The sequence below is a fragment of the Ambystoma mexicanum genome, chromosome 6p (assembly GCF_040938575.1).
Source record: "Ambystoma mexicanum isolate Mex_15411 chromosome 6p, UKY_AmexF1_1, whole genome shotgun sequence".
NCBI lineage: Eukaryota > Metazoa > Chordata > Amphibia > Caudata > Ambystomatidae > Ambystoma > Ambystoma mexicanum.
In genome coordinates, this window is record NC_090935.1 from 113087763 (window position 1) to 113112424 (window position 24662).

At 46.7% G+C, this 24662-nt stretch overlaps 1 protein-coding gene across 2 annotated transcripts in view; it reads left to right on the forward strand.

Moving 5' to 3' along the window:
• The window catches only part of FANCG (FA complementation group G), a 574353-nt gene that overhangs the window by 137887 nt on the left and 411804 nt on the right, over positions 1–24662 (forward strand). The gene's annotated exons all lie outside the window — the stretch shown is intronic.

The window sequence follows — 24662 nt, forward strand, 5'->3', positions numbered from 1 at the left end:
AGATTGGAGGGTATTGTGTTGTCAGTGGGCCTCCAGGGTGTCAATGATGGGATTACAGGACCTTCGCTCTGGGGCAACTAATATCATATCATATGCATTGTGTTTTAAGAATAGACAATTAATACATTTGAGAAGTTTTGAATAGTGAGTAAAGCAGGGAGAAAGTTGAATAAGTGCGGGAATTTGTTCAGCATGGGTAGTGTAAGGGTGCAGAAGTACGAGTCTGACACAGTGGTGGCATTTATTTGGGCAAAGACTTCTATTTATAAAAAAGTAAAGAAAATAAATCCTATCTTGCCCTATTTCTATGAGGGGTGCCCTACCTCAACAAAAAACTCTAAGGACTCTGTCAGGATGTCCCGTAAAGTAAAATGTCCACCGTCCAAACCTCTTTCCGCCCGTTACTTGCAAAACTAAGGAAAAACTGGGCGTCTTCTTGATCCAGAAGGGGATTTCTCCCTTTCTGGATTCATATATATATATATATATATTTTTTTTTATTGTAAAACTTCAACTTGATAAAATTATATCATGTTTTTGTTACATTTCATCTAAAAGAGAGAAAAAAAAGTATTTCTTCCTTTCCTTCTTTCCAACTCTTCCTTCGTACTACTCAGATATTATTTAACAGTTCAAGCTAGACTATTGGGACAGTCGGTCTCACAGAGTACTATTCGATATAAATGGATTGTTTCCGATTGCGCAGTTATGCCATTCAGATAGGAACTGACTTTAAAGCTTCATCAAAAAAATTAATTAAGTGACAGGACAGCTTGATGTTATGCCCTGCCACAGCATAGTCCCACCAATCGTCTGACTCATTGGATAGTGGTTTGAATTCCTTTAAATGTACTTCACGTAGTTTAGTCAACATGGGACATGCTGCTGCCAGATGTTTTAGAGACTCGACTGCTGCTGTTTTGCAGAAGCGGCATTTGTTGTTGACTGTATCTTTGTTCTTACGCATCCAGAGCATCTCATTAGTGTTTAGAGCATTCAATCGTAACCTCAAAAATTGTGCGCTATGATGGCGCGAAGGGCAGTCTGTGAGAAATTTTGGTTGAGAGTGTAATTTAACCATACTTCTGGAGGAAGGAAGGGTGGACTTGAGGGCTGAGCGGCTGTTGTACGTTGTAATCCAATCCCATGTTGCTAGCTTCTTCTTCGCGTGTTGTGGGCGCTGGATTAACTCTTCTTCAAGTATGCCTGCTTCAGCCATAATCAAGTTTAGCTTAAGCTTCCATGCATGAATCAGTACGTTATCCGTGGAATCTTTACTTGGCTTGAGAATGTTATATGCGGGAATAGAGGAACCAAGTAGTATCTTACGTAGAGTTGATAAAGATTTCCAGACGATTGTCATGTAGATTGAGTTCAGAGCTAACTCATATCTCAGTGCTGATATTGAGATGTAATTCGGAAGATTCAAGACACATCTCCAAAATTTTCCTTCCAGACGGCTCCAGACATTATGATCGATGTTCAAGGCAGCTTCACCGCCAAAGGTTATTGTTGGTATTACTTTTTGGAGGTAGAACATGATAACAGCCGTGATGGAAAATTTCCCATAGTCAAAGTTGATTTTGTCCGCTTGAAGACTCAAGATCTTTGTTTTAGCTATCAAGTCATCTATCCAGGCAGCTTCACATAGCGAGTCATTGACCATTGCACCTAGATAGCGGATCGACTTAACAACATCTAGGGCTTTTTGCTCTATATGCCAACGGAAAGATTTATCTTTCTTTGACATGGATCTTCCGATGCAGATAATTTTTTGTTTTCTCTGCATTCAAACAGAGCTCATTGGCGGATAGAAACTCTTGCAAGCGGGAGAGAAGATGTTGGAGGCCGATTTGAGTCTGGTCGACCAGCACTATGTCGTCAGCGTAGACCAGATGATTTACAGTGTGACCATTAAGCTTGGGAGGAAAGCAATGGGCAGACTTTAGCCACTCTGGTAGGTCGGCTATAAAAAGTTTAAAGAGGTCTGCTGCGAGTGGACAGCCTTGTTTGACGCCTTTGAACGTTCTTATTGGATCTGTGAGATCGCCTTGTGAATTGACTCTGATTTGGATCGAGGTGTCAGAGCGCAGGGCGATGATGGGATCTAACAGATGATCTGGGCACTCCCACAAGCGTAATTTTGCCCATAATTTGGTCCGATTGATGGCGTCAAAAGCTTGTCGAAGGTCGACGAATGCAAAAAAGATTTTTTTTTTCGCTTCCAGTGCTGACAATTTTAGAAATGACAAGAGTATAAGGTTCATATCGGTGTCAACATTTTTTGTGAAGCCTGATTGTCTGGAGTCAAATTTATCAGATGAGAGGGCCCAATTAACCAACTGTTGGCGCAAGAAGGATCCCAAAATCTTGCCAATAGTGTCGAGAAGGGTGATCCGGCGATAGTTCGCAGGATCAGCCCGACAACCCTTCTTATATATCGGGACCACTATTGCCTTGGACCAGGAAGAGGGCAGCTTCTTGCTAGTAGCAATCTGAAGAAATAGTTTGTGGATGAATTTGGCCCAATGTGATTTGTGCTTTTTAAGCATCGGATTTGATATTTGATCGGGGCCGGCAGCTCTTGAATTTTTTAGCTTAGCGATTGCAAATTCAATCTCTTCGCACGAAGGTATAAGGTCCCAACTGGAATTTGAGACACTCGGCGGGAGAGAAACTTCCAATGCAGAGTTTTCGTATAATAAAGTGAAATATTCACACCATTTCTCGCTCAGAATTTCATTGGAATTTGAAGGATTGGATTTCGAGCGACCTCCATTTAAAATGGCCCAGATTTCACGTGTTTTTCTGTACCAGAAGTTTTAACATGGATTCTGCTCGTCCTTGATCGATTATGACAAGATGTGATCTTAACCAGTTTCTATATGATTGCCGCCGCTTCTTCATTTCCAAAGCCTTACAATTCTGATCACACTGTGTTCTTTTGTTTTGTATGAGGTCCCTCCTTAATGATTTTCTTTCCTCTGCTATTTCTAAACTATATAAGTGTTTCGGGATTGTCCCAAGGACTCTTGAATTAAGGGTTATCTGAGTTTGGTCTGTCAGAAGCGGTGTGTACTCTACTGTCTGAAGTACATTTAAGCTATGACTTAAATGGGCGATCGTAGAGCCGTTGGTTCTCAATCGATTTCCTGCAGCATTTACTTGAAGTCGATCTAAGTGTTTTTCTGGCATGCCACAATGCTCTTCGCACCAAACGAATCGCAATAAGTCATGATCACTAGATGTCATCGGCTGTACGTTTAGAGAGATGGATTTTTCAAAAAAGTCAGACGAGGCCCAAATATAATCAAGTGTATTCGTCTGAATCATGCTATGCCATGGTGGATTTGCGGGAGAGTCGCCCTGAATTGCTCCATTCAGCATGTGACAGTTGCGATCTAGAAGATCTTTGGCCCAAAGTTGGCCTCTGGGAGTAACCTCAGAATCCGGCAGCCGAACATTTGATTTGGAAAGTAGATCAAACTTAAACCAGCTGCAGTTTAAGTCTCCACAGATGAGTACAGAGACGTTTTCGTATTTTAGAAAGGTAAGATCAATTTCATTCAATACTGACTGAATGAAAGATGAGGATGAAATCATGGCGGGATTCCAATATCCATTGATAATTAAGAGATTAGAAACCGTAGCTCTCAATGATAGTCTAATCAAGGTGCTTTGCACGAATGGATTAGGGTTCGTAGACGTCACCAACGTCCACCAATTCCAGATTTTCAAGAGTTATTAATCCTGCAAAAGGCCGGCCTTTGGGGTTCTTTCCAGCTGGATTTATTAATATGGAAAAACCATCACGTGTGGGAGGATCTCGTAGCCACGTTTCTTGTAAACATATTATGAATACATTCTCCAGAGATTCCTGGAATGTGTTGAATAAATGTGTGAAACCCCTTGTATTCCATGACAATAGAATTAGCTCTGGTTGTTTAGTTTGTGATCGTTGTTATTTACGTGGCCCATGTGGAAATCTTTTCAGGTTATTAGCTCTTCTTTCGAAAGACTGATGCGTGGCAGCATCTAAGATGTCAGGGGATGAGACCATAGACTGACGCAGGGCTGATCGCTTGGCAGCTCCAAGGTTTGCCTCGTGATCAAAATTTGTTTTAGTCGATGAAATGGAATTCGAGGCCAATGGCTCGAGGGTGAGGTCAAAGCCATATACCAAAAGATCTTCGTTTGCTTGAAGTAGCATATTTTTTACTGCTGCAGAAGCTATATGAAGAAGAACATGATCAGAGGACATTTCAGAGACATATTCCACAATTTTGATGTCGTCTGATGTGATCGCTCTCAAAGGTGGAATGCAAGCAAGCAATTTTAGAATATTTCCTCTGTTTAAATTAACTTCGTTGCCATCTGAGTGAATATTTTGGAGGCGAAGTTTCCACTTGTATTTTTGTGTTTCCGAATTTCCGAATCCGGGGGCTCGCTGAGTTGGAGGCAAACGCGTTTTCAGCTGATTCAATGTTTGTTTTGGATTTAACCTCGAACTTAGTACTTTCTGTGGAGCCTTTTTTGTCACGAAGGAGAGTTGACTACTGATTGGTCTAGCCTGCGGTAACCTCGAAAGATTGTTTGCCTCTTGGATTTTCCTCAAAGGGGGTTCGATAGTTCTAACGGCTTGGTCTTCGACAGAGACAATGGTGGAATTCTCAGGATCAGCTGAATAGGTGGATAAATTGCATAAATCAGTCGAAGAGTCTGAGGAGCCGTGTTCAGAAGAAAAAGCGCTAGATGCTAAGCGCCGCCGTTTTGCCGAAATCTTTGAAAAGCTCAAGACAGTGCCTGTTGAACTTGTTGGAGGATTTCCAACAGTTCTCTTAGTAGTTATTGTGTGAGCTGGTCTGGTGAACAGACTTGTCTTCTTCGGAGTTGTTATATTTCTTATGAATTTTTTGACCTTTTGTTGTATTTGTTTCGGTGGAATACTTTTTTTTTTGGATTGCTGGGTTTGTTTCGCAGATATCTTTTTTTGATTGCTTTCTGTCGTTGTAGCAATTGTTTTTGCAGAGCCTTTAAAAATATTGAAAGAATTTACTGTCGTTAAGGTTTGCAATGATACAGTTCGTTTTAGCGGAATCGTGTGTGGTACAAGGGTGCTCACTTGCGGAACAGGGCCTTGTGCAGTCTGAGTTGGATCTTGAGCGTCCTGCATGGAAGCCAACAAGCTCGTTGGTAAACCAGACTGTGAAGATTCATTAGGAACTGTCACCAAATCGCTTCTCGATGGAGAATGACTAGAACCAGAAGATGTGTCTCGAGACACCGGGGCTCCACATACTTGAATGGATGTATTCTTTCGCATCCATTTTACAGAGTCCAAGAGGCCTTCCATTAAAGCATCATTTTGGCAATGATGCCGAGCGGCTAGATCACTCAGCCTGTCCTGCCATCTCGTTACAATTTCTGCATTAGTTGTCATTTGATCCTGTAGAAAGCTCGAGAAATGTTCTAACTTGTCAATTTTTGTCGTTAGATTGGATATTGCAGCACCTTGGTCACTTATCGTGCCAATCAGAGACTCAAAGATTTTTGTAAATGGTGCTAGAGCAACCGCCGAGGCGGCCAACACATTGTTATGGATCTGCGAAAGTGCTTCAGATGAAATACCGAGCAGTTGTGGCTCAAGTTCCTGAAGTGATGAGGAGCAAATTGAATTATCCAGATTGTACTGCGGATTAAATGTGGAACATTTCTTTACAAAGTTCGTTGAATGAACCTCGTCGCTTGATTGAGATTGCATATGATGCGGAGTACTCGCATTCAGTGTTGGATTTCCATGTCGAGGAGGTATGGTGGATATGCTTTTTCTTTTAAGCTCAGCGACTCTTTGCAGGCGACTAGCACGAGCGATCGCGCTCCGATCAAGAAGTATAGGCAATAGATTGAGATTTTGTACTGGGAGTTGGGAAATACTTGGAATATTAAGATCGATGGATTTATCGTTTATGCTTGACGTGGAAGGATGCCTAACATCAGGTGCTTGGCAAGCTAAGGCACTGTCGTTCTCAGGTTCGGTGCATTCAAGTACGACTTCTGAAGTAGCTCGACCTGCTGGTTTTAGTGTAATAGGGTCGATTAGAGAGCCACTTAAATTTGTTGTAGATGATGGACATGGAATGTAAACAGGGGGCTTCAAGACGTGTTTGGCGTTGATCGTGCCAGTCTGTAAGCCACTTGACTTGGCCAGAGAGTAACTAGAGAAATTCTCCTGTGACAGAGTGTTTCTGGCATTAAGAAGTAAAGTCGGCACCTTTGTGGGCAGGTTAATGTGCAAAGTATGTTTGGTATTCGAATTATTCAACAGGGGATTTCCCAAGTCTAAATTAGAAATTTTAAGCAGTTCTTCGTCAGTCACTACATTTGAAAGAAGACCTTTTTCTTTCCAGAGGTCAACACCATTTGTGAAGTTATCAGTCCTGAAAGGCACAGGAGCCAACAAGACTGAATTCATTGATCGCTCAGTTGGAGGAGCTCTCGCATCAGGCTGAGACACCCGAATGGCAGCAGAGAGGCTAGGTAAATTCGGCCGGTCGGCGCTAGCTGCTTGAAATGCAGCTGAGTCAGATTCGCTGGCTAACGCTCTTGCACAGGGATCGCCATTGGGAGTTGGATTGCATTCGAGATTGGTAACACAAGTGCCTGATGAATATTGGTTGTCAGGTTGGAATGCTGGCGCTTCTAAAAGAACGCAAGGCTGGAGCAATACGTTGGAGTAGTCATCTGGGGTGCATCGTTCATCAAGAGTCGATGATGGGGGAGTTGTTAAAGGTTTAATTTCCCCAGTAATTAATGGGCTTTTGAGTGTTGATGAATTATTTGCAGCCATTAGCGCACGGCCAGTGGTTTTGCATACCTTAGCCCCAGCAATGGCTTTCATCCTGGCCCAAGGGTTAGTCACGCGACGTTGCTGTGATGATTTTTTCTGGGTTTGGGGGCCGTCTGATAGCAAGGTCATTGTTTATCTCACAGTTGTAGACAGCAGTAAAGCAGCAAACAGCCAAACAGCAGGAATCACAGCAGACGCCCTTTACGCGGCCGGGCTTAACGCCGCAAGGGTGTGCTGAGCTCTGTTTTGTGGGCCTGGGTAGGTCACGTGAGCAGTCACGTGACAGGCACAGAGTTCCGCCTCCTCCTGGAAGCGAGCGAGCTGGCGAGTTGGGAAATGCGAAATGCGCGAGTTCTTAGAACTCCCAGCGCACGCTATCAAAATGCAGCAAGCAGCAAGAAAGTGTCCTCTCCTCACGGAAATTGCACATATATATATATATTTTTATTGAGTTTAAAACTTGTTTATTTTGGTTTTTTTTTCATTTCCCCAACTGTTCCAGGTCCAATTGCAGTATATCAGCCCCTTCTTGCAGGGTGGTTATTATTTTCTGTGATCCTGCCAATTCGAAGAGGACACCGAAGGGGAAGGTCCACTTGTATCTGATTCCTCGGTTCCTAAAAAATGTCAGAATTGGGTGCATTTGGCATCGCTTCAATAGAGTACTGTTGGCCAGATCCTGCTATAACTCAATTGTTTGCCCATTGTATTCAATTGGCTCTCGCTGTCTAGCCGCTCTTAATACTGCCTCCTTCTGTCCATATCTCGTAAAGGCGGCCAGCACACCCCTGGGTCTAGTGTTTGGGCCTTTGTTTGGCCACCTCACACTGTGTCCAATTCCACTGCGTCCAGGGCTGTTTCCCACAGAAGGCACCGCAAAGATAGCCTGTAGGGCCCTCTTTAGGTCTCTGTCTGCCATCGTTTCCGACAGTGCCTTCAGCCCAATGTTGAATCTTTTGGACCTGTTCTCCATGTCTTCCATCCTTCGTTCCAGGTTTCTTGTTGCTGTGTCTAGTCTTTGTCGCTTCGCTGTTCGCCATTGTTTCCCTATCCACTTCTTGCAGGCCCTTTTCCAGGCGGTCTGTTCTCTCTCCTAGCTACCCCACCTCTTGCTTCATCTCTGCCATGGCCTGGTTGATGTCTATTCTGATCATTTGTATCTGCTCCTGGAACGTTTTAGCCAGGTTGGACTGTAGCGCTAAGAATTCTCTGTGGTGGTCTTGGCACAACATTTGGGTGGTTGGGTCCCCTTCTTCCTGGGAGCTTCGTCCTGCTGCCACTTCCTGGGAGCTTGTAGCTTGCTTACTTCTCTGGGCTGCCACATTATTGGTAGCGTTCCAGGGTTATCACCCTGTGCCTGCCCTCCTTTGTTCTGCCTGTTCTTGTTTTTGGTCGCCATGACTCTGGTTGCGCTGGGCTGGGTATTTTGGGGCCCTGCTTTGCGCCTCTGGGCCTCGATACCCTGTTTCCAGTGGGGACCCCTTATAGGGGTCAGGGGGGACTCCGCCTCTCTGCTGTTTCTGCTGTAGATTTCCTCCTTTCTCTAGGCTCCTGTGGTACGCCCCTTCTTTTCCTGCTTCTGAATCAGTTCAAGGGACTCGGAGGGGGGTGGCGGGGGATTGGGGTGGGGTTGGGTGAGGGGGCGTGGGGATGGTCTTGGGTTCCTGGGGGTATCGGGGGTGAGGGGGTTGTCCCAGTGCCTTAGTTTGTGTCCCTTGTGGGAGCGCGCCATTTCCTGGGTGTTGCGTGGGATGGGTGACCGCGGCTCCGGCCTCTCTCTCTCCCGTTGGTGGTACTCTTGTGGCTGTCCCTGCTGCGGGGGAAGGCTCACCTGATTTTCTCTGCACGGCCATCCCTCCGTTTCTGTTTGGGCGCTCCTCCTGCTCCCCCGCCCGCTCTCCCGATCCTGCTCTCTACGCCTGGTTGGGATTCTCACCTTTTTCCTGGTGGATCATCGCTTTTACACCTTCACTGCTTTCTCGTCCTTCTCCTGCCTGGCCGGCTTTTGGTGCCTCACTGTTCTGTTGGGCTCTTTGATAATGCCCTCTGTGTTGCTGGTTCGCCCTCTCTTCGCTTGCCCAGCCGCCTCAACTCTTTGGCTGTCTACTTGCGGGTGCCTCTCGCGGGGGTTCTTATCGTCCTCTTCACTTTCCTTCTGCCGGGTCTCCAGGTACTCCTCCTGCCTCCTTCTCTCCGCTATGCTGCTATCTCAGCCTCGGGGCAGCCACATGCTTCCCTTCTTGGCTCCTCCTCCCTCTTCCTCCGGGCCCGCTGGTTGCTACTCCGTGCTCTCCCGGGCCCGTGTCTGGGTCACTGGCGCTTCTCCCTGTCCCCTTCTCTCTCTGAAACTTAACGGGCCGTTCTCTGGAAGTTCTCCTCTATTATCGAGTCACTGCAGCCTCTAACGGGGTGGTGGATCCGTTATTTTATTCCTGCGGGGCTCCGGAGCGCCGTTGCCACGTCTATCGCGTGTCGGCGGCCATCTTGAAGTCCCTGGATTCAGATTTTAAATGTTCAGTTCTTGATGGGAAAACACAAGTGACTCTTTCAACACAGTGCCCTGGTATCAAGTGGGAGTCTCTTTCCCCTTGTTCTTTCAGTTCACAAACATGGTATTCTGGTACACGATCCTGCCAGACTTGATGGTAGACCCCCTTATTACAGTACACAGTTCCCAAGTATCAGGGGGGAGTCTCTTCACCTGTTCTTTCCTTCAGCAAAACAAGGTGCATTATCCTGCCAGACTTGACTGTAGGTTTTAGTATTCCAAACTAAAGATTATCTCTTCTCTTGGCAATTGCCCTCAAGCTCTTAGCTTCCCTTCTTGCACTTTCTTTCATCTCTTATATGGCTCCCCAGAACCCTCTGGGATGTCTCGGGATTTCCCTGACCTGCGTTCTCAGATAGAACCTCAGGGGGAAGGATTTTCCTCCCCTGATCCGGTATTCGCATGGCCAAGAGGTTGCCTCTCCTCTCTTGGCTCTTGGCGTTCTCAGACAACTACAGGGGGGAATGTGTCCCTTCCCCTGCTTACAGTATCCATAAAGTTCTGACACAATCCTGGTTCCCTTTTCTACCAGGTGTAGTGCACTTCATAAAACCTTGGTGTGGGTCCCAGACCCTGGGGTCTCTCCTCTCTCGACCCTGCAGACCTGGTTTACTATCCTGCCATGCACTTCTACAAGGAAGAGGAGCTTGGATACTCCACCAAGCTCATGGTGATTCCTCTCTGCTGTCTGTGTCCCTTGGAATCCCAGACCCTCTTATTCTCTGGTTCTTGAATTGGTACAGGTCCCAGTCTCGCAATGTGTACTGTCGAAGCTTGGTTCACTCCCCTGCCAAGCATATCACTGTTTTGCTTCTTCAATGTCCTGCTCCCAGACCCTTTGGTGTTGGTTTTTGATCTGTTTGCTTCCCCGTAGTTGTTTACATCACGTAACGGGTATCCCAGGACCTCCCCTTCCATCCATGTACCTTTGTGTGCGGTACGCGATGGCTTTGGGTCATCCTCCTCCACTGCCGTCTTCAGCGATCCTCCTGCACTGGTCCACCCCTGGATACTGAATACAAAAGCGATGGCTGTGTTCTGGCCACATAGATGGCAGGTGCCCGGGCACTAGTGGGTGAGACACCTTCTGGTTTCTCACACAGGTTAGATGTAACCCTCTTTTACTCCACAGTGGAGTTTGCAGAAGCATGTGTGAGCGCGGTACTGCTGCCAAATGTGTTTTTTTCTAAAACCCAATCGATGTGGTTTGCACCCGTCTGTCCCAAGTAGCTGGTAGCAGAGATCCTTCAATCTGGCATAGAGAAAGTCCCCCATTTACCACCAGTGCACCTCCGCTATTTTTTACAAAAGGTCAGTGTTGGGAAGAAAGCACACTTTTTACCTGATGATGTAGCTCCCTGTACCTTTTGATGACTTTTATGGGTTTTGGACTTATCCCAGCTAGGCTTAATCCAAAGTTTTGATGTGCTCTGTCAAATCTTTGACTCAAAAGGCTGAGGTACCCCACACGTATTACATTGTGTCTCCATTACAAAACACTTTGGAGGCGCACATGCAGATTCCTTTCAGGAATAGTGTGGATTCACTTCCTTTTTGAGAGAGCCTTTCATGAGTGCATGGGTGTGTTTGGCAGCAGGTCCTACCGTTGACTGACAACCATGTGATTTGAATGAAACTTGGGGTGTAAATGCATGCTCCGTTTGTGCACGTCTTCCGAGGGAGATAAAAGCTGACCCTGCTTACTTACCCACTTTGTCTACTGCTGGAACTCTATACCTCCATTCCTGGAAGGTTGCTCGAGAAAGGGCTGCAGCTCTGCACCAGTAGCCTTTGGTGCTCCACCTAATCGGACTGCAAAGTTCTGCCTTTCCAGAAGACCAGAAGAAACAGACTGCAGTGCTCCATGCCACCCCTTATCCGGTGGTGACAACTGGATCACAAGCTTCTGCTCAAATATCTCGTCTTTCTGAAGCTTCTGACTGTGCCTAGATCACTGGATAGAGAAGTGGGAGTCCCTTGGCTGCCAGTACTCGAAGACTCTCTGTGCCATACCGGGCCATTTCTTCATCATGGGACATCAGGCAAGCTCCTTTGTTCTACCGTTCCCATATGGGAAGTGTAAAGAAGGCATGGTATCAACAGTAAAAACAGACACAAGTGACCCCCGTTCAAGTGTGTTCATTGAACTTTAACAAGGGTAGGGTACGATAAACGCCTATCTAATCCTAAATCTACAGATGGAAGCAAGCTACGACCTTCAAATAATAATAATGCAGTCCTAGTGATGTCTTGTCAAAATAAAAGAGCCTATACTAAAATAAAACTATTGCCAATCCTTAACCTCTAAATACAAATATTGTGGGGAATAATATTACAAGAAGAAAGAAGTGTTCAAAATGATATGTCAGGATGTTATGTCAGGATGTTCAGGCCGTTGGCCTCCCTTTCCCACGTTTTTAGCACGGGACAAGGCGTTTCACTCGAGCGTAGCACAGACTCTGGTTTCCTTAGCACGAGGATACAGTTCAAATCATAACATCGGGACCTTCTGTATGCAAGTCTCTTTACTCCTCAAAGTCTCTTCATTCAGAGGACCTGATGTAACCAAACAAAAACGATAAGCTCTTTGCCTCATTGGATTTCTAAAATTATTCACTGTAGGTGATTTACTATTCACCCGGATCCCCCTCAGTCGGGCTCAGATCTCTGTGTACAATGTTGGTTCCCTTTTGATCCCCCTCGATCGGGCTCAGATCTCTTTAGTAAAATGTTCGTAGGATATTCTTTCGGGTGACGCGCGGTTCACCCTGGATCCCCCTCATCCAGGCTCAGATCCCCTTTTAAACACAATTAGTCTTTCTCAGCCTTGCTTGGGCCAATTTCAATCAAGTATTGAATGACTTTCCAATGTGTACATGGTATTGCTTGACCTGTTGCAGGACCACTTTGATTTTAAATTCCTTCTCTTTACATTTGTCCCCTTTAGGTTTGGATACCTAACGGAGACTTTCGAATGAGCACGCACGTGGTGTCGAACCTCTCTGTTGACGGTATCTATCTTCGTTTCAAAGTTCAGTCACTCATTAAGTACATTAATTATGTATGCATGACTTGCCACAAATATACTTCCATACACTGTCCTCTTCAAATTCCTTCATACAAGGTTGCTGCTTGCAACCTTGGATTCCACACAGCTCGGGTTGGTATTCGTCTCCCCAACTCACCGATTGTGATGCCTTCATTATCTTTTCTTTGTTGTAGGAGCCAGGGACTGTGCCACGGCGGCAACCGCTTCTCCCCGCCTTGACCATTGACGTGGGAGAGCCCCGGGTACCTCCGACCCAAAATGCCAGAGTCTTCAGCTTTGATTCCAGGTCTTATGTTGTCTATTCTTGAAGGGTCATAAAAGTTAGTCTTTCAGTGAAAAGGTCAAGGGCTCTTCCTTTGTTTTCCTTTTCGGTCTCGCTGTCTTTTGCCTCGTATTAACATGCCATCTTGGAACTGCTGCTTCCTCGTGTCCTTTGCCTCGCTCAGAGTGTGTTCTCGTGCTCCGCCTTTTATCCATTTGGGAAAGTGTGTTGGAAGTCAGGTGTGTGTAATGATCAATAATTGCCTGGCCCTGCCTGACCATCGTGTTGGGACATGTCAGGTATACAGCTTGGGTGTTAGTCCGTTTTCCCTCACAGTGAGTTGTCTGTTAGAAAGTGTTCATGTTGGAAAAAAAGGGCGAGGTGGGTTTAATCCCCTCGTATCGTACCTGGTAGGATGGGGTAAAGTTGTCATAGGGAAGGGCGACCCCCAGGAACTGTAGCCAAAAGTGATGGCCATGTCCTGGCCACCTGGATGATAGATCCCTGGGGACTAGTGGGTGAGACACCTTCAGGTTTCTCACAGAAGCTCTAGGGTGCTGTCCTATCGTTTGTTCTGCATTCACATTCGCAGACTCGTCTTCCGGTCATTTTTCAGTAGCTGACCCCACCTCAGTATGACTTTGCATGATATCTTCAATAGTTCTACTTCCCTGAGATGATCTCAAGGTGACTACATCCTCGGAATCTGAATCCTGTGCCTATTGATGACAGAGCAACCCTGCACAGCTGACAGCCACCAGCCGCAGTAACAACTTATTTCAGATCCTATGACCTGGATCCGTTATCCCGGAACTACCAAATCTCAAATAATCTTCTTACCCAAGTGTCTTGGGGACTCTCCTGCACTGGTGTTGTCGCTGGAACCCAACAATGTGCACTGTGAGTGCCTCTGGAAATCGCCAAAAACCTCCTGCTGCAGAAGTGCTTTCTGGACCCAGACTATTGCTCTCCAGACACTGGCGCTGCTGGTGAGTCCTTGCCCCATCTTCTCTTCCCCTTTTCATCACCCAAGAGTCTTCTGTGGGCCCAAACTCCACTGGAACTCCTGAAACTGTTCTTTTGGACACTTTTGAAAAATGTAAATACTTCTTTCAAAATATTGCCTGCCCGCTTGGCCTCTTCCCAAACTTCCTGTCCTCGATAGGAAAAAGTATTTTTCCTAACTGATTGCATTTTCCCTCCTAGGCAACTCTTATTGCGGTATTACTTTTATTTGACTAAGTTTACTTATCTGTTAGTGTAGTATTTATATTGCTTGCCTTTGCTCATATAAATATTATACTGTTATTACAAAAATGTGAAATTCTCCCGTTTGGTACAGCCATTTCAATAGATGCTGGTGATCTGCACAATTGGGGTGTCACTGCTATTTAGGGGCAGGCCCCAAGGTCTTTTTAAAAAAAAAAAATCATTTTTTTATTTTATTGGTTTAAATTCAAACCTTTTAAATGTTACACAAACAAAACAACAATTAACACATTAATATTATGCCCCAGCTATCCTCCCTTCTCCCATCTCATGTCATGTTATTCCAGCAGACCTCGCCTGATCGAGGTTTTCGCGTTACTGAATTGTCCTTAAATTTACTTGACATCTTTAGCTAGAGGCCGTTCAATTGCATTTTCTAGTCTCTCTTCAATTACGGCCAAAAAAGAAGTCGGGTGCATAATTAATTTCATGTCCAAACCATTCCACATTTCTGCCACCATTCTTCCGCGCACACCGACTGATGGTCATCATACCACTGTCCTTTTGTTCCGGACAGAAAAGCACAAGGTGCTTGAGGGATTCCAGCTCATTGTTGCAAAAGCGACAAGTGAAATTTAGTCCTACATTACAGTCTGCTCCTTAGTTTTAATCGCATTTAGCCGGAATAACATGAAAAGTCTGCTGGCTTTTGAAAATTTGGGAAGCGATTCAGATATTTTTGTAGCACATTGTAGCCTCTTGCTTCGGCAGGAGTGTCTTTCATCGCGCTAGCAGATTGGCGCTCACTACATGTACTAATCCAATCGGCACGCCAAATCATCACTTTAGCTGCCGTAGGATTTGGGTGGAGAGTTTCCAAACTGATATTATTAATTCTTAAGAGGTCTTCACATCGTTTCACCCATTGAGATAGAATATCTGGGCCTCTAGCTGACGCATTGTGGAAGATCTTGAATTGGAAGATTCCCTCCTTGGCTCTGGATTTCCGAAACAAGGCTAGGTGGTTCCAGCAGATCCGGGCATGCAGCGAAACTAGGGCGAGTTCATACCTTATGCAGGCTATAGAAATTCCGATTGGTAAGCTTAATGCCTTGGTCCAGAACGTGTGTTCCAGTAAAGCCCAATGGGTCGACGGGCATCCAAAGGCGTTTTCCGCGCCGTAGGTCAGGATCAGGACCACTTTCTGTTCGTAAGTTTCGCAGCGACCTCATTGAAAACCCCCCCAAATTTTCTGTGTATCACAAGACCCTGAGATGCCAGCTGGCCGCATTTCCTCTTGGATTCAGCTACCCAAGGCTCATCACAGATACTAGAGTTCAGAATCATACCCAGGTACTTTACGCTTTTTGAAATACGTAGTTGATCTTGATCTAATGACCAAACGTATTTTGAGATCCTTGACTTTTGGCTTGTTCTTAAGTTCTCAAACACCAGTATTTCAGGCTTTGCTGTGTTTATCTTCAGATTGTTCATGCTCACATAATTTTGCACTGCCTCAAGTTTGCGTTGAAGGCCAATCGGGGTTAGATCTAAGATTACCAAATCGTCGGCGTACAACAACCAACTTAACTGCGATGAGTTGAGCTTAGGTGGAAAAGCCCTCGCAGATTGAATCGCTTCACCGATGTCAGAAATGAAAAGACGAAAAATTGCAGCTGCCAACGGGCATCCCTTTTTCAACCCTTTGAGCGTCTTAATTTGAGCTGACGGGGAACCTGATTGATCTAGTCGAATAGCTATTGAAGTGTCTGTGTGAAGTTCTTTAATTGACGCAAGTAAATCTGCCGGACAACCCCACACTTCCATTTTTTGCCGCAACGCTTCCCGATCAATCATGTCAAATGCCATAGAAAAGTCGTCAAAGGCAAGATACACTTTCGTGTTAGCTCGCAGGGCTTCCATTTTCAGTAGGGTTAGGACAAGCAGGTTCAGGGAAGACGCAACAAATTTCACAAAGCCTGCTTGTCTTTCGTCCATTCTTTTAGCTGTTCTGGCCCAGTTGATCAATTTTGTTTGCAGCAAAGACGCGTAAATCTTACCCAGTACATCGAGCAGAGCCACCGGACGATAGTTTTTCGGTGAAGATCTGTTTCCTTTCTTGAAAATTGGCACTATTATCCCTGATTTCCATGAGGTTGGCACTTGTTTTTGCGAGTTGATTCTTGCAAAAAGATCAGAACACAGGTCAGCCCAAAGATCAGGAAACTGTTTCATCATGAAATTCGACAAACCGTCGTGACCCGGCGCCCTAGAATTTTTTTGCTCTCATGATTACCTCTCGGATGTCATCCCTTGTAAAGTCTATATTCCATGATGCTTGGTTAGATGTTGCCAAGTTCGGAGCAACATTTTTGTGATATAGCGCAGTGAAATGATGCACCCACTCAGTTTCTGGAACCAGGCATACTTGCAGTGCCTCTGCGGTGTTTCCATGCAATTAATGGTTCGCCAGAACTCACCACTGTTCGTATTTGTTAGGGTCTTCAACATAGCCTCCGCATTGTTCAAGTGTAATACAAATTGATGGCTTTTAATCCAATTTTTATAGGACTGTTTGGTTACTTTGTTTCTTGCCGTTATTTCTTCCTTTGGTCCTTGGTTATTTTTCCGGATTTCAGCTCTCATAGTTCTTTTGCGCTGCATCACCATTAGATCGAAACAGTGTTTTTTCTGAAATGAGCAGTTTTTCATTCCATTGTTTTTGGCTTTAAATTGCGCCATATAGGCGCATATTCAATCTCCTCCGGTGTCGACTTAAATTGGGAGCATATATTGGCCACCTCATGTTCCTCCAGTCTTACACATAGGCGATTTGACTCCACCCGAACTTTTGTGCCCCATTTTTTGCTTTGCACGCCTCTTATATCTTAAAATTTTAATACCAGCATTTCATGGTCACTGTTGACCATTGCAAGAATATTCATGGTCTTTATCCTCGCATGCATCGTATCAGAGGCAAAGATATAGTCGATCGAGCTTTGGCTTTCACGCTGCCACGTAGACTTCGCCGGAATGTCTCCTTGAGTTCAGCCGTTTAACATTGATAGACCTCTTGCGTTCAGTTCTTCTGACCAGGTTTTAGCTAATTGACATTTGGCGACACTCTGTGGTTTGAAAAAGTCAATATTTAGATCACCACAGACTATCAAGCCACTTCCACTGGTTGACCCTAGCAGGTTATCAATTATTGAGGTAACCTGATCACCTGACACCATTGAGTGTCTCTAGATTCGTCATGCTCCAGATGGCTAGTGCTCCTGATTCTTGGTCCTACTCTGATGCTGGTGATGTAGGTAGATGGATCCTCCTTGTACCTTCCCCCAGGGAGAGGGTGGTGGCACCCAGCCCCCATGGTTACTCCTCAATTTTGTCTTTTGGCTGGGTAAATACTTGGTTGAGTTTGTGGATAGGAGGATGTGAAGAGCGAGCGGGGAAGAGGATCCGGTTTGATAGATGCAGCAAGAGGTAGTGATAGACCTAGAGAGGAAGTCCTCATCATGGTAGGATGCCATGGAGTCAGGTTTGGATTAAGGATTTGTGCCTATTGCAGTAGGGTGGGGAAATAACAGGGAAGAGCAGGCAGTGGGTGCAAGAGGGAGCCATCCAAGGGTGAGGGGGTCCATGGAGGTCTCAAAGAAGTGGGGGAAGAATACGGGATCCAGTGAGTTGCGACTGTTGTAGGTTGGCAGGTTATGGAGGCTGACTCGAGACTTAAAACAGACAGCAGCGTCAAGCTGGAGTTGGCGGTCCTCCGTCATGTTTGGTGATTGAAGTCTGCCACGATCACCAGTGAGAGAGTGTGATGCTAAAAGGTGCGGAACATGTGTTCAAAAGATGAGGGAGATTGTTAAGGGGCTGATTGGCTGGGATTGTTGATCATGAAGCCAGCGCTGTTACCTGTCTTAGGGATTCGACTGAGAGAAGGTAGCTGCAAACCGTCTTCCAGGGTGGCTGTGTCATGTGGGGAGAACCAGATCTCGGTACCTTATATTATGGAAAGATGAGAATTGTGGAGTCAAAGGAGGTTTTACTGCAGGGCAATTGGGCATTCCGTAGTCCCAGATTTTAAATAGCTGTTTTCCATTCCTCACGGCACAGCCCTTAGTTTTTTTTTAATGGTTGAGAGTCATCCCGCAAGTTAAGGAAGTATGAATGTTGGCAACAAGAGCCACACTTATCATTTATTTTCAAATTTGTTTATTGGCATTTGTTATTTAATACAGTTACAGGACAATAAATGCCCGTGATTAGAGGATAATGAGCGTTTCATCATAAAACATTAACAATTAACATTACAACATTAACTATCTCCCAGTGTTCTTTCCGTTAGGCAATTGACATTTGGTGGATCCGGGGGGGTCCCGGCTGGTCCGGAGGAGGGGGGGAAAGGGAGGGCTGTGCCTGTGAGGGCCCAGTATGGTAGCGGCCTGCTAGACTTCGGTTCTGCTGATTCGGTTCGTAGTTCCGCCTTGGGTGGGTTTGTCCCAGTTCACGGAGGCTTGTCGTCTGAGGGGTAAAACAGGGGGCCTGTGAGTTCCTTCCAGGCCTCCAGGGTCATGCTTGAGTCATCTGTAGATCTGGCTACACTGCCCTCCCAGGCTGTTGTTTCTGCTCTTACCCATCGCTTCAGTTCTTTGTGCCAAATATTTTGTTGGGGCCCAGCTGTTTTCTTCCAGGACATTGCAATTGTCCTCTTTGTGAGTATACACATAATGTCCATTATTCTGGCAAGGTGCTTAAGTTTGGCCGGTCTAGTGTATGTGCCCTGTAGGCATTCCTCTGGGGTCCATTTATACCTGGTCACCCCAAGGTTGTCGCTTGTCTGCTGTATGTCGGTCCACAGGGACTGCGTCTTAGTGCACGACCAGAACATATGGATTAAGTCCGCCTTGTCCATTCCGCACCATGTACAATTAGAGTGCGGCAGTTTGTTGAACTTTGCGAGTCTGGATGGGGTTAAGTACGTTCGGTGAAGCAGGTTGAGTTGTATTTGACGAAATCTATGGTTTCTAGAGACAGTTTTGGGAAATGTCAAAGCCCTCTCCCATGCTCCATCAGTCATTTCTCGGCCCATGTCCGCCTACCATTTGCTTTTTAAATCGGCACTCCGTGGGTTCGGGACGTCGCTTAGGTGGCCATAGATCTGAGACACCGGCTTCCAACCTTCCCCTAGGGCATACAATAGTGTAATCAGGGGGTTTGATTCCGGCTCCTCCGGCCATGTCGCCCACTTGGTTCGTGCTGTGGTTCTCATCCTTTGATACCACAGGAACTGGCCTACGTGGACACCATCCATTTCCTGAAGTGTTTCAAAATCTTTAAAAGCCCCATCTACATACAGGTCCCCCCATGAGTATATCCCTTTCATTTCCCAGTGTCTGAGGTGATGTAAATCCCCTATAGATCCGCATAGGTCCGAGATCAGAGGAATGTCCGGGGAGTACTGGCGCCTAGCACAGATAAGGGTTTCTGTCCTGCGCCAAATGTTTCGTCCCAGGGTGGCCATGAAGGGGGCATCACACATCAGGTGAGTGGGAGCCCAGATAAGTTCTCTCATATGCAATGGGGATACTAAAGACTGCAGCAGTAGCGTCTCAGATGTGACTTCATCTGCTAGCCATTTGGTGACAAAACTGAGCTGTGCAGCCAGATAATATTTTTCGAAGTTTGGGAGTTGGATTCCTCCTTGGGTGTATGGTAGCATCAGGGTGGTGAGTGCTATCTTGCGTCTCCCTTTCCCCCACAGGAAATCTCGAAGTATCTTGTCTAAAAGGCGGAAGAAAGGCGCATTGATGTAGAAATGTATATTTTGGAACCCATATAAGAATCTAGGAAGGACAATCATTTTAACTATTGCGGCTCTACCCATCATGGATAGGGGGAGTTTCGCCCAGAAGTTCATGGATTTCCTCAAGACAGGGATAGCAGACTTCGTGTTGTGGTCGTGCATTAGTGTAGGGGTATGCATTATGTGTATCCCTAAATATTTGAATGAGGTCAGCTCCCATTGTATTCCTACCACAGGTAGTTCTGTTGCATCTTGCGTCTTGAGGCCTGCCAGAGGGAATAGGCTAGACTTTGCCCTGCTAAATTGTATACCCGAAAACTTTGCAAAGTTGTCTAAGACGTCTAGCATCTTGGGTACATTGATATGTGGGTCTCTGATATACAATAATACGTCATCTGCGTAGAGAGATATAATATGGTCTATTCCTCCAAGCCGTATCCCGGCGTCAAAAAATTGTTTTCGAAAATATATAGCAATAGGTTCCAGTCCTAATACATAAAGCATGGGGGAGAGTGGGCATCCCTGTCTAGTGCCCCTATATATGTCCCAGGTCTCAGATATGTGTTTACCTGTTTTTACTCTGGCCCTAGGCTTGGTGTAAAGTATCTTAATCCACCTGATAAACCCCGGGCCGAAACCAAAACCCTCTAGAACCGCCACCAGCCACTCCCAAAATATAGAATCAAACGCCTTGATGGCATCGAGGGACAACAGTGCATAAGTCTCCGTGGTAGCCTCCGTCTGAGCAATAATCTGTTGTACTCTCCGCAGGTTCATGGTCGTGTTCCGGCCTGGTATGAAGCCACACTGATCTTCGTGCACTATATCCCCTATTATTTTAGCCAGCCTATTCGCTAGTACCGTTGTTAGTATTTTCACATCATAATTAAGCATGGCTATCGGGCGATAGGAGTCGCATTTGTCGGCAGGCTTGTTGGGCTTAATGATCGGAATCAGCAGGGTCTGCCTCATACTGTCAGGTAATATCCCTCTCTCATATGCTTCCTGAAAGACCTTGTGTAACAAGGGCGTCAGGGAGGTCTCGTAAGCCTTATAGAACTCAGTGGGTAGCCCATCACTCCCAGGGGTCTTGCCGGTGGCCAGTGACTTAATAGCCTCCGTTATGTCCTCTGTTGTAATATCTGCATCTAGGGCTTCGGCCTGCTCAGGGGTCATTTTAGGGAGTCCCACTTCCTCCAGGGTGTCTATGATTTGATCTCGGGGAACCTGGTTCATGTGAGAATAGAGGTGTTCATTGAAGCCCTTGAAGGTTTCATTTATGTCTTGCTGTGTCTGCGCTACCTTGCCATCTTCAGCCTGTATCATGGTGATCGTATGTCTAGGGTGTTCTTTCCTGCATAGCCAGGCCAGCATTTTACCTGCTTTATCGGCTTCTATGTGCGTTCTGTTAGTTTTGGTAACATAGTCAAATTTAGCTAGTCTATCCCATGATGAGGTGCATTTAGCTCTGAGTGTTTTGAGGTTATCTTCTCTTTGGTGGGTGTTCACCGGGGCTGCTTCAAGTTGCTCTACCTGTCGTTCCCACTGATCTAGTTCACCCCTTAATTGTTTCCTAATGCCCCCAGCCTTCGTAATGATCTCCCCCCTCGCCACTACTTTTAGGGCGTCCCAGATCGTGCTTAGGTGGGGAACGCTACCAGTGTTCCTTTCAATAAAGCTGTCTATAAATTCCTGCAGTTCTTCCTTGAACGCCGGGTCTCCTAGGGCGTCCACCGGCATTCTCCACATAGGGATAGGGGGTCTGGGGCCAGCTTGATTCCATTCTATTAGGAGCGGCGAGTGGTCAGAAATGGATCTTCCTAAGTGTTGTGCTTCTTTTAGTTGTGACAGGTGCTCTTTGCCTATAAAGATATAATCTATCCTCGTGTGAAGATCATGCGGGGAGGAGAAGTATGTATAACCTCGAAGGTTAGGATGTCGTTCTCTCCAGGTGTCAGCCAGGTTCAATCTGTCTGTTAATAAGGCCAGGGCTGTTGTTGCTGTTGAGGGGCCTTTTGGGTGGGGCTGGGACCTGTCAAGTTTCATATCGTGGACACAATTAAAGTCTCCCCCCCCCAGAAAAAGATACTGTGTCTGTATGGTGCGATTTTGGCATACATAGAGTTCAAGTGTGCCGGAATATTGGTAAGGTAAGAGTTTACTATGCATATCTCTTCTTGTTCCAGTCGGCCCCACAATATTACATACCTGCCCTCAGGGTCAGTCTCAGACCTGATTAATTGGAATGGGAGTTGGGGATGGATCCAAGTGTACACTCCTCTTGCATATCTGGAGTAAGTAGTACCCACACCTTGTCCTCCCCAATGTTCCCCCAGTCTGGCCAGGGAGTCCACCGTGCAGTGTGTCTCTTGTAACAGCGCAATTTGCACTCCTTTCCTGTTCAAATAGGACTTGATTCTGTTCCGACGTAAGTAGGATCCCAGGCCCCTCACATTCCAGGACAATATCTTTATTTTAACCTTAGATGCCATATCAGGTAAAACAAACTATCTCTGGTTCAGTCCGGCACCCATCGGTGTCTGCAGTAGGTTCGTCCAACCTCAGCCTTCTCCCCTCCTGTCCACTTTCCTCAGTATCTTTTGGTTCACTTGTAGGAGATTTTTTAACTTGAGTAACTCCCATTGTCTTGAATGGGGAAAAAAAGAAAACAAACCAACAACCTTGACCAATCCTGGCAGTTGCTTTCAACTTGCAATGCTCAGGGGGTCTTGCGCCTTCCAGGCCACAACAGACAAAACAACTCGAACTGTCCCTAGCAGTTGCTTTTAACTTGCAGCGCTCAGGGGATCCCGAGCCTTCCAGGCCACTCCTGGCCTTCCGGATCAGGTTGTGAGTAAGCAAACTGCCTACTCAGTTTCTTATGGGGTGGGTGGCTTTTTTTTTTTTTTTCTGCTCGTGTGTTCCTCCGAGCTCTTGTCCGATTTAGTTTGGTTCTCATTAAAACTCTGCTGTAGTGTATTTGTCTGCTGTCTGTCTTCATGTGGGAGAAGCCATTTTCTTTTCGCTTCGTAGCTGACGTGCGGTCAGCCCTGGTCTAATCTTAGTGGATCCTCCTTGTCATCGGCCAGGTTATTATGTTCGAGCCACATGTTTGCTGCTGCTGGGGATTCTAGGAATACTGCTTTTCCTTTGTAGAGGATCTTAAGGCGTGACGGGTAGAGAAGCATATATTTTAGATTGAGTTTCCTCAGTCTGGCTTTGATTGGAATGAAGGAGTTCCTCGCCCGCTGCACTGTAGGGGTATAGTCGGGGTATATAACTATTGCCAAATCTTTTCTCTTGATCTCACCCCCTTCTCTGGAGTACCGCAGTATTGTTTCCCGGTCCCGGAAATTTAGGATTTTAGCAATAATTGGGCGTGGGTGTGATCCGGGCGGGGGGCGCTTCTGGAGGGATCTGTGGGCCCTTTCTACAGTGAATCCCTGGGAGAGACTTCCCGGTCCAATTTCCTGTAACAGCAATGTTTCGATAAAGTCTGTCGGGTCTGGGCCTTGCAAATCTTCAGGGACCCCCAGTATGCAAATGTTATTTCGGCGGGCACGACCTTCTGCCTCCTCAGAGCGCGCCTCCAGCCTTGTCACTTTCTGTTCCAGGTCATGGACCGTTATCTTGAGATCTCGAGTACTATCCACATTATCCTGCAGGGTGGTTTCCGTCGCCGTGACTCTTTCAGTTAGATTGCGGGCGTCCTGGCGCATGAGTTGTATATCCGATTTCATCTCTTCCATCCTCCCTTCGAGAGATGTGCGGAGGGCCGCTATTGCTTGCAAAACTTGTGTGTGTCGAAGGTCCTCACCCTGTTGGGACGGTTCTGCAGGGGTTTCCTGGTCCTGTTGTGGTTGACTTGGAGGCCTGATTGTGGTGAAGGAGTCCATTGTGACCAACTTCGGTTTACTTTTGGGGGGAGGCATTTCTTGTTTCTGGGTCAGGTCTGTGCGACGTGCGGATCTCGCCTGCGGCCTCTATTTCGTGTTTCAGTACTTCACGCACCAGGTACGACCCTTTAGGCGGGGTCCGCTAGCAAATCGAAGTTAAGCAGTTCAGGTGCACCAATAATCGCCCCCACCAGTCGCTCTTATTTGCAGGTCAATTGTTTGGGGGTGTGCCCCTCGCGAATCTGGCTGTTGACCTGGCTAGGTGTGGTTCTAAGCAGTTTGTTGGTCTCAGGAGTCCTGTCCCACCACTGCAGATCTAATGGTTGGGGGGTCGCCCAGGAGGTCCCTTTCCACAGCTTTAGCTGGTCCCTGCTTCTGGGATATGTCTTCTGTGCCCCACCAGTGAACCTGATGTTGCCACGTTTACCTAGTGAGTGCTGTTTCTGTTTGTTGGTAGATAGCGGGGAGGGTGACTTCCCTTAATGGCACTCGGACCCTTTTTGATTTGGATCTGGACTCCAGGGCTTTGCGGTTGCAGCCGGACGGGTTAGTCCTCAAATATCTTGGCGTGGGCAACCGGGGCCCACTACCTGCTGCAGGGCCCCCCTAGCATCTTAGCTGTAATCTCCCCGGTTCCTGAGGGCCTTCGTTCATTGTGTGAGCTCCACCCCCCTGCTGGGGGCCCCCCAGCCCGTGTTCGTGGGACGAGCGGATCAGCTCTCCGGCCCACCGGTCACATCAGTCGCATGGGGTGCCCAATGGGTGCTGCTCCTGTCTACTGCTGGATTGCAGGGAGGATGGCTTCCCCCAACTGCGCTCGGCCCCGTCTGGGCCGGATCTGGGCTCCGAGGCTGCAGCTGGGCGGGGTAGTCCACGAATGCCTTGGTGTGGGCAGTCGGGGTCTACCGCCCGCTACAGGGCCTTCCCAGCGTCTGAGCTGCAGTCACCCCGGTTGGGGGCGTTGCGTTGCTTGAGCTCCCCTCCTCACTGGGGTCCTCCAGCCCGTGTCCGTGGGCCCACCGGTCCAACGGGATGCCTCGCT